We start from the raw sequence: 11249 nt of genomic DNA on the forward strand, positions 1-11249 counted from the left end.
TGCTGAAAAACTAATCTAAGCATTTTGTGAATTCATGTCAAATTTGCTTAATTGTTTCAGTTAAAAAGAAAATTCCTGAGAAATTAAAATATTTCAATTTGACATTTTTGAAACAAGTAATTTCAATTTTTTTATTTCAAATGACTTTTCATTTAGAATTTTACTTCTTTTTAAGAAAATGAAAAGGATTAAAATGCTTCAAAATGAACCATTTGGGGCAGGGGAGGTGGGGGGGAAGGGTCAAATAAAATTAATATTTCTTTCAAGTCAACCTAAAATAATTTTTTTGATGTTTCAGAACAGTCGGAGAACATAAAAGTCAGTTATTCCTACAGCTCTTGTTTCTAATTCCTTTTTTTCCTTCTGCTCATTGGGCAGCTACTCTCATAAATGTCTAGGTCAGTGAAATCTCACTAATTACAATTAGTTTTGCCTTTTGCAAGCAGTCATTATCACCAGGAGTTAAACCACTATCTCAGGTTTACAGTAGGATTTACTGAACAATTATAGTAGCACAACATAGCCTATTGAATTCCTTTTTGAATTAGGATCAATTAAGATTTTTAAATGATTTTCTGCCCTTGTTAAATTCCTAAAAACCTTATATTTGACATTATTTTGAAAGAGCCACAGAATTCATCTAAAGCACAATCTAATATAAATTAAAGTATTTTCAGTAGCTGACGACCTAGCAAGAATTTTCAATTGTTAAAGCTTCATTTGAATATGCTTGTACTACAAAGCAAGATTTTTGTTGTTAATTCTCTTTCTGACTCATTAAACCCATTTAGAAAAATGTACAAAGTAATTATTAAAAAGTAGCTTCGTGAGCTATGAAATAAGGAGCTGCAAATGGCTACTATAACAAATATGAAAAACAGAGCTAATAGCCAATAGCCAGAATCACTGACAAGTAATTCAGAAAGCCAGTGTTTTTTCTTATTCTTCTGAAGACTATGTATGTATATATAAAGGATGGAAGCATGGTTGGTAATCAGATTGAGGTGATATTTGCTTGATACCTGAATATGAGCATCAGCCTGAACTCCAGGCTGTCCCCATTGCTGGGCCTATCTGTTGCTGTGAAGTCACAACTGGATTTTTTTTGACCACCAGATCTCTGCATGAGATGGTGACTCCTCTTCTCCCACACATCCAGTCTGAGAATGAAAGGATCCTGGGTTTGGGAATTCTTTTCCAGGGGATCTCCAATTTATCTCCCTTATCCACCTCGGAGAATGAGCTAGGTTGGGAACAGAGCTCTTCACTCTCCCTCTTGTACTAAAGGTGCCTTTCTGAAGAGGCAGCTGCATGGTTTTCACTCTCCTTCCCAACTGAAGGGATCCTCAAACCTCCGATAGGCCATAACTGCCAGAAGTCTCTTATCTCTTCCATACACAGAGCATAGAAGAAGGCAGAGGGATCCAGTAGCTCTCAGGCCACCAGGTGTGCAACAGTCACGCGGGCCTCTCTAACTACAGATATCTCCAGAATAACTGACCTCTCTGTGAGCATTCTGAATTAGCAATGAGAGAGTTACAAGTGTATCCATAATTGAACATCCATTCTTCTTTGTGGTATATTCATACTATGTAGCAGGCGGTCAAGTCTTCTCTAGTTAGAAAGGGCAGGTAGAAGTTACTCAAACGCTATGAAATGAAGTAGGGAAAGCTCTGCAATACAACAGAGATTATACCAGACAGAGGCAGAAACAATTTACCAGAAAATTAGAAACAGATGAATGGGGAACAGAGAAAGAGTGAAGGAAGGAAGGAAAGCATGCAATTTGGGAAGGAAGATAAGAAAGAAGCCGTTCATCTGATGCATGGGGTCCAACTGCTGAGTACCTGTTTCCTATGTAATTTGGTATTTACCCCCCAAGTTGCTAATCAGAAACATTTTGTAGGATGTGGGTCTCCAATTTAAAACACTGTTCAGAATGCTGAGAGGCTTTCAGAAAAGTCAACTAACATATTAGACTCTGTCTCTGCACAGCCCAAGGGTTAAGTGCTTTCAAAGGTGAATTTAGGTGTCTAGCTTTAGGCTCCACTTTTAGAAAAAAATGTCATAAATATTCAAAATCTTGCACAGCAAACGTATCCTTAGCACTTATGCACCTACTTATGAATTCCCCTGGCATGCCTGTCTGCATATAGTGCATATAATGCAATCATAATTTGGCCCATTAATTTTAAAGTATTTTGGGGGAATGAAAGGCACAGTATAAATGGAGACATATTATTAACAGATATTCACTGTGACCCCAATCTAGCAAAACACTTGAGCATGTGCTTAACTTTAGTCAGATGTCATTCCATCAATGCTAATAGGATTACTCGAATGCTTAAAATTACACATATTTAAGGCCTTTGTTATTATCACAGCCAAATTTTAGGGCCTTTCTTAGAGTAGTTAATACCAAATATATCAACCCTTCTTAAGCTGACACGGAATAGGTAGGAACAGACACACCATATATGTTTTTGTTTACATGTAGCAATACTTTGCAAATGTTTGTATTCTATCACAAGGTGTGTGCTGCATTATCTACAAGAGAGCCCACACACGGACACCTCCGTTTCTTCTGGCTTCTGATTTAAAATACATTTAAAAAAAAAATCAAACCCAAACTTTTTTGCCTTTGGGATTTGGCAAATGTGCTATAGGAAACAGAGGAAAACTTCTGAAAATACATTAAGGAATGTACTTGTCAGTTTATTAATCAGAGTTTACCTGCTTCACATTACACAGACACAAATTAAACAGACTACTATGGTACTCGGAAAACATCTGCTAACAAAGTCCGAAGTAATGATAAACAAACTTGAGTTCCCTTTGTGGTTGATTTTCATCCAGCTGCATTTAATTATAAAAGAGCTATCAAAGAAAACTCCCCATTAGCAACTAATTCAGAATGACTTCAGAAGAAAATCCCAGTGCCTCCAGTGATCTCTCTCCAACAACTTTCTCATCTCTGCAAGTGGTTGAAAAGAGCTGAATTAGAGCAGTTTAGCTATCAGTCATCACTTCTGCTAACTGTCATAGTTAAACTCTGTACCTGTGATTGCCTATTTTCAAAGCACTATTATTGGTAGGACCTATAATATCCAGCATCATTCAACATTGTTACCAATTTTCATAAGCAATACAAAAATATCAGGAATTGCTTGTGTGCATATTTGAAAAGGAAAGCCTATGCTAATATTACCAAGAAGTTGAACAAATTTGTCATCAGACACTTTAAAATGAAGTTCCATTGATTTTGATATTTTTCACAATGAAATTAAAGTTGTGCTGGTTTACAAATACCTAATTTGGATTTGCATCTCTCAGGGATATTTGCACTGAAATAACTATCGTTATCGCTCCCATAACTGCATTGGTCCTTTGGGCATCATCACTGAAGTAACTACCGAAGTAACTACACTAGTATAAACCCCAGGAGAGATGCTCTACATCTTACCAGATTTTCACCAAAATATAGTGGTCACCTTTAAAATGTGTATACCATACCATAGGTTTCCCTAGGAATTCCCTAAACTAAGGATAGGGAAGTTGAGGTAATGCTTTAATGGTAATGTTACCTAATTGAAGTCAAAATTGAATAATTTTTCAGAATAGCCAAATGTACTGTTATTTTAATTCTACCAAGCCCAATGATTAGCAGTGACGCTACCAAATAGCCTTCATGTGTAGCTCCTGGCATCCTGAAAATGATCAAATTATATTACTTGGACTTTCAGTTTACACCTAAAAAGATTAGGATGGATAGGAAGGGAGCAGGAATCATAAAATATAACATGATTTTTTCATGTGTGTGTATCACTAATGGGTGATTCTTCCCCAAACTCTGATTGCTATCTGTCTAGCAGGCAAATATGAAATCAAAATCCAATGTGCCAGATATGCACAGCTATATCTGTGCTTCTACTGATCCCACAGGAGAGCACACCACTTGTCAGTTACTTGACGTAGGGTGGGTTGGTCAGGTGTAAGTTAAAGGGGAAGTTGTATAATCTGGGAAATTTTCCAAATTCATTATGTACCAATCACTCTGACAATGCTGCAAGCAGCAGTGAAGAGACATACACATTGAATGCTGGGTAACACAGGTAGAAAATTGCAAAATGTGTGCTGCAGCTAATCTCTTAGTCATTTCCCTTTATATAATAGCAAAGGGTCTCCCTAGAAACCTGTAGACTTCTTAGAATGGATTTGTCTTCCACCAGTGTAAAGGGACTGTCACAGAATGCTGCTACTGTAAGATGCTAGCAAAATAAAATACACTATTATATATTCATTTGCTAATCAAACTGAAGTCTTCTGAAACTTCTGCAGTTGATGAATCTCTTCCTGATTCTTCCAGAAGACAGTTTATTGCATGTATGTATCTTGAAGGAAGTAGATGATAATTTGGTCTTCCAGTCCCGTTGTTTACATAAACATCCGTCCAGCAATCAGTGTCTGATGGTGTGAACATCTGACATTTATTTTGCCTTTGGCACATGGATCAAACAAACAATGTTGCCAATATCTATTGTTCTCTTCGTAATAATATCCATAGTGGTTTGAACACATCTTAGTCTCAACTAGCTGGCTCCAGATGAAGCATTACTCTGCGTGCCTTCATAAAATTGGGATATGGATTTTTTTTTCTTGTATAAGCATGTGGGAAGGGGAATATAGTCAAGAATGGTGGTCAATTCCAGTCATGACTTTTATGAACAATTTGTTGGAAACCAAATTGCATATACATATGGGAACAGTGGGCAATTTGTTTTGCAAATCCTCTTCGATGGCATTTATATTTTTCAAAGCCCAAAGATGGGTGAGACAGATCCAGACCACATTTTATCTGGGGTTTAGAAAACCATCAGGCATTTAACCCCTCTATGAATGATCTCAATCCACAGTTCCACTCAAGAATGTTGTTACTCTAGAGTCTGTGCTGAAGGAGCTTTGTTATATTAATATTTTTCTTAATTTTATGCAGTTTCACTAATCTTCTATCAGATATTTATGAAGAAAATTATGCTGCTACTCTTTTTTTGGTTTCACAAACATTTGAGTTCAGTAAGAGCTGCACCAGTGTAAGATTAGAGAATGGGGTCTAAGGATTGATATTAGGCATTCAGAGATCTATTGAGAAGAAACTCAAATGAACCTCCCAGAGGAGAGTGGTATTGCCTTCTTAGTGATATTCTTTCCCAAGGTTCAGCCTCTTCAACAACAAGTGGCTGCTTGTTTCTTCTTCCCATTGTAATCAAATCTGGCTTTTCTTCACTAGACCGTGCTGCATTTCAACCCACTTTTCCATGTGCCTGATCCAGAGCCCATTGAAGCTGACTTCATTGTGCTTTGGATCAGGCTCATATGTGCAACTTATTACAAATGGCCAGTATACATTTGCTAAATCCATAAGAAAACTTTATAGATTTCTAATTTATTTGGTGTTATTTGCAGGATAGTAGTTAGATAGGGTGGCACTCCCTGAAAAAAGATTACTAATGATGATGAGTATTTTCAGGTCAGTTTGGGAGCTCATACATATTTAGAGCATCTTTCTTTCTTTCTTTCTTTCTTTCTTTCTTTCTTTTTCTTTCTCAGTGCACTGCTTCCTAGTTTTCCTTTTTGAAAATTCCTCCTCTGCAGAAGTATTATATTTGGAAAATTTAGTTCCTAATATTTCTGCCTCTGCCTAACTGATCTACCCACTACTCATTTTCCCTTTTTACTTTTCTCCTGATCTTGGAACCGCTCATATTTTCTACATTTATTCTTAATCAAGTGAGAGATTTTCAGATTGAATACAAGTCCTGCATTTGAAATGATTCCACAGACCACATTATGCTCCATATCTTTATATAAATGTATCACTTTTAACTCTCCTTTTACCTATGCCAGTTTTGGGGACTCACCAGCTTTATTAGTGGAGAATAACTGTGAAGCATCCCTTGCACTGTAAACCACAACACAAGATTTTGAAAAAAATAATTCCAGATGCTGAAGGTGCAGTCATACAAATTCAGTAATTCTACCACATAAAGGCCACACACACACACACACATCACTGAATGTATTAGCCTGTGACACTTCTAAAATTCAGTGTGAGATGAGTTTATAGGAATATCAGAAAGTGATTACACAAGATTGTTGTAGAGCATTTGTGGTTCTAACTCATGGAAGTTTTGCTGCATAAGCAGGAATGGAAGTTGTCAAGGGCAAGAGTATTGTCTTGGTTTATTCAGCAGAATTAACATTTTACTGAGGATAGTCATTCTTCTAGATTTGTTCTTTTGCTCCACTGACAGCAGCAAAAGAGACATAGCATAATGCCCCTCAGGTTTTTTGATAAACCAAACTAATGCATGACCCACAAAAGTGACTGTGGCCAAACTTTTTTTTATTTTATTTTATTTTATTTACTTTGAGGCAAATTTTGCCTCCCCCATTTTGCCAGCAATAGAGAACAGTGTGTACAGTGGAACTGGTTGTGGTTTTACCATCTAGGGGGAACATGAGGACAAGAAATGGTGCTGAAGTAATAGAAATGGGATGAAATTTAATAGTGCAAAGTGCAAGGTCATGCACTTAGGGACTAACAACAAGAAGTTTTTCTCTAAGATAGGGAATTCACACTTAGAAGCAACAGAGGAGGAGAAAAACCTGGGTGTAATGGTCAATCACAGGATGACTATGAGCCACCAATGTGATGAGGCTATGAAAAAAAGCTAATGCAATCCTAGGTTGCATTAGGCAAAGTATTTGCAGTAGAGATAGAGAAGTGTTATTACTATTGCACAAAGCAATGGTGAGACCTTATCTGGAATAGTGTGTGCAGTTCTGTCTCTATTGTTTAAGAAAGATGAATTCAGACTGGAACTAGTGCAGAGAAAGGCTACTAGGATGATCAGAGGAATAAAGAACCTGCTTTACAAGAGGGCACTTAAGAAGCTTGGCTTGTTTAGCCTAATAAAATGAAGTCTGAGTGGAAATATTGTTCTCTATAAATATATCAGAGGGATAAACACCCAGAAGGGAGAGGAGTTTTTTAAGTTAAGGGTCAGTACTGGCACAAGAACAAATGGATATAAACTGGCCATTAACAAATTTAGGGTTGAAATTAGACAAAGGTTTCTAACCATTGGCGCAACGAAGTTATGAAACAGCCTTCCAAGGGGAGTAATGGAAGCAAAAAAAACCCAACTTGTCTCAAGACTGAACAGGATACATTTATGGAGAAGATGAGGTTGCCTACAATGGCATATGGCCCATTCACAACTGCTAGTAGCAAATATTGTCCAACAGCCAGCAGTGAAGCAATAGATGGCGAAGGCTCTGAGTTACTACAGAGAATTTTTTCCCAGGTGTCTGGCTGGTGGGTCTTGCCACCATGCTCAGGGTCTAACTGACTACTCTATTTGTGGTTGGGAAGGAATGTTCCCTGATCAGATTGGCAGAAACTCTGAGGGATTTTCACCTTTGTCTGCAGGATGGGGTGTGGTTCCCATGCGGTTTTGAATTAGAATCAATGGTGGACTCACTGTAACTTGAAGTCTTCAAATCAAGATTTGAGGACTTCAGTAACTCATCCAGATGTTATGGGCCTAATGCAGGAGTGGGTGGGACAGGTTCTATGGCCTGTGATGTGCAGGAGGTCAGACTAGATGGTCATGATAAAATGTAGGCCAGAAGTTTACTATGAGTCTAGAGGAGTGTGCTTTTAGCCCAACCAGGACCTGTTGCAGAAGATGGGAAGATGGGGAACGGGGTGGGGAGATTCATGATTTCAACAGGATGGGAGGAAGAAGCTGAAGAAGTTACCAAATTGTTGTGCAGCACTATTGTCATGAATGGTTATTCTGTTATAAGTTGGCCTACTTTAACTGCCATCCTGATAGATACATGGTGGTTTTCTAATTCTGTTTTGTATAAAACTCTTATGTGCTACAATTAAAATGTTGGCTGTATTATTTTATTGAAGGAGTTTTTGAGGATTTAGCAATGGACTGATTCTCAGTCTCGTCACAATATTTTATATTGGGAACTTGTCAATTTTACAATTTTTTATGCGTGTGAGGCTGAAATGACAAATAATAAAAATCCCTTGTGCTCCTGAATCCATTGAATTCATGCAGTTAGTTTTAAATAATATACGAAAATGTCCTGCCCGTTGCTGCAGGAGGGAGAAGCGTATAGATTGAGTTCAGATGCAGAGAAGACCAAAAACATAGTTGTCAACGCAAACAAATGTATCAAGCAATAAAGCTCTTATAAGACATTTTATTTGCCTCTACTATCCATGGCCAAGGTCTTCACTGCAGTTGCCAGCCCTTCGGAAGCTGCTCTCAATTCTGAGAGTATTTCTGAATACCCATAACTGTTATCCAAGAAAGAGGCCTATTACTCAATGTCCATGATGAACTCCAAAACTCCATATATCACAACTTCTTTAGATATTCTCCCTTTTCCACGCATATTTCTTTCCAATACAAAACATAATGGAAGTGTCCAGATGAACATTAAAATGGCAGGGTATTCCATACTTGTGGAGATTGTTAGTATCTCAGACACTATCTCAAAATTATCCAGACATTTTCCCCTACGCTAGCAATTTTGTTGTACTTGAGTACTTCATTTGCAGGTTTCAAAAAAATTGCCAGTAGATACAGAATTTAAACACATTTTATTTTCATTTAAGTCGGAGAACAAAATGTCATTTTAGTTTTACAAAGGAAGTAGCATATTCATGATACATGACAAATTATGATTCACATATTCTAACAGTATACATTAGACAATTTTATTATCCTGTGTTCCTTAATAGGGTCATTCGTGGTTGTTTAAAATAAGAAATAAAAGCCATGAATAGCATTATGGAATAAAGTTAAAGCAGCGAAATATAGGATTGAAGTTATCTTATCTTCAATGCTATCAACACTTGTTGAGCTGATAGAGAGAAAGGATGGTTCAGTGGTTATAACACTTGCCTGGGACTTTGGAGACCTAGATTCAATTCCTGGAAGCCTCCCACATGCCCTTTCTTCCCTCCACCCCCAAACATTTCCTGTGGGGCATTTAAATCACTAAAGTCCCTGTGTCTCAATTCCCCAACTATAAAATGGGGATACTAATGCTTCCCTACCTTGTAAAAATGTTGTGAGACAAAAGAAATTAAAAATTGTATGGGACTCAGATACTATAATAATTGGGGCCATATAAGTATTTTGATAGATTGCACCACAAAAATGCTACAGAGTATCAGAAGCAGAAAATACCAGGAAGGAAAACTTCATTATTAAAAAACACTAGGGACAGATTCTGCCCTGCAAAGGTTGAATGAGATAGGGTAGGACATCAGAGAGCCTGATCTGGCTTCTGATTCAAGGGGCAAATCCAACCCCAATGCAATTGAAAGCCTCTGAAAGGCAATCTTAGATTGTACAACAAAGTTAGGGTCCTTATGAATTTTTAGCCAGCAAGGAGTTTGCCCCAACATGGGAATTCTCTGCTGGACAGTTTTTTAGCCCCTTCATGCCTCTGAGTGCAGCAAAAGGGTAGGAAACTGATTAGAGAATCTGATCCTAGGATAACAAACATTCACTGCAAAATAAAAAAAGATAAAGATTCCTAAAAGAGACTAGAATGCAAGCTACAAGAATGAGGAAAGAGTGAGAAAAGCCAAAGTAGATTTTGTAGAATGATTTTCTGTGGGAAAAGTTGAAAACATGGAGCAGATTATAAAGTCCTTATGCTGTTAAGCTCCCCTTAAGGTCAGTGGGAGTTTGCCTGACTAGAGACTGAGTTAGGGCCCTCATCATCTGACCCCGTAACAGGCAGGGACAGAAGTACTTTAGAATGTTTGGAGTTTGGGTTCAGCTCAGATCTGAAGTTTATGCTAAAATTATTCAAACCAACTGGGTATATAAAACTGGAAGCGTCACAAAAACAAGAAAAGGCTGAAAAACTGTATTTCTGCATTTTGGGTTCTGATTCCAGCTTCTCCAAACTTTCTAGATTCTCAGAAAAGATTTGGTTGTGATATTTGGGGAGGCTTCCAAAAGTAGGAGTTGTCTTATTTTATACAAACTGGCTCTTCCTCTTTAATAGCAGGATGTACACGAAAATGTGTTCAACGCAAAGGAAAAATCATTGTTTTTCTTGTCTGTATTAATTTTTTCACCATATTCATTGCGATGAGTCTGAACCAGTGCCACAGTACACTTTTGGGAAAAAATTTATGGTTGATGGTGCTATCGTTTGAATGAGATATAAAAAACAGAGATCCTAACTACTTGTGACCATAAGAAATTCCATGGTGTTTGAAGGAGCAGGAGTGTTAAATCCAAAGAGAGAGGGGATGGTAAAGTTCTAACTTTGGTAATTACATTTGTCTACCTTATCCTATACAATGGTAATGGATGCCATTATAAAAAAAAAAATTAGGTTGTGAAATTAGATGGATCGCATATCAGCTGGCCTTGCTGGACCTGATTCACTAGTGCAGTACAGCAATTTTACAAGTGCACTACCCTGTAATCAGACCTCAGTGTGTTTTACTTGCGATCTAACACTATAATGCACTGTTGATGTGCACAGTCAGAGTCTATTTCTGAAGTCTTGGGAAAGGTCCTATTGATTTCAATGAGATTTGGACCAGGCATCTAAAGAGCTTTACATTTTCCCTCTGTAATGGGTAAGGTGAACTTTCTATATCCCTTATTTAGCTTGCAGGGGTCTTGGAAGATTTCATTAATTAATGTGTGTAGAACTCTTTGAGATCATTAGAGGAAAGGCACTGGAGAAGTGTAAAGTGGTGTTATATAACATTGCTCTCTCTCAAAAATATTCAAACTCTTCATTATCCCTTCACTCCCCTTCTTGTGAACAATTCAAGCACTTTCTTCCTCCTTCTAAAACAAAGTCTGCCCTCTTGACATGCACAAACCATTAGAGAGTCTGTGTTTACAAGCACCTGACAGCATTTTCACAAGTTTATTTTGACATTTACTTTTAATCAACAGGATGGTGATTGAATAAACCAGTCAGATGTTTCACTAAGAAGGAATATATTAAAAGCACACAAAAGTACATTGATTGTGTCTTCAAAAGATATATAATTAAAAAGTATAAATCAAGTGCTGCTATTTTGCACTTGACTTTAGTTATTTTGAACACTTGTGGCCCCGTTGTGTACATTGTTAAATTTGTGATGCTGTGTGTTTGGAGTAAATCAGCTGTAAGCAGTT

Source organism: Emydura macquarii, unplaced genomic scaffold, assembly GCF_026122565.2.
Source record: "Emydura macquarii macquarii isolate MOO-44397 ecotype Brisbane River unplaced genomic scaffold, CSIRO-AGI_Emac_v2 contig_1253, whole genome shotgun sequence".
Lineage (NCBI taxonomy): Eukaryota > Metazoa > Chordata > Testudines > Chelidae > Emydura > Emydura macquarii.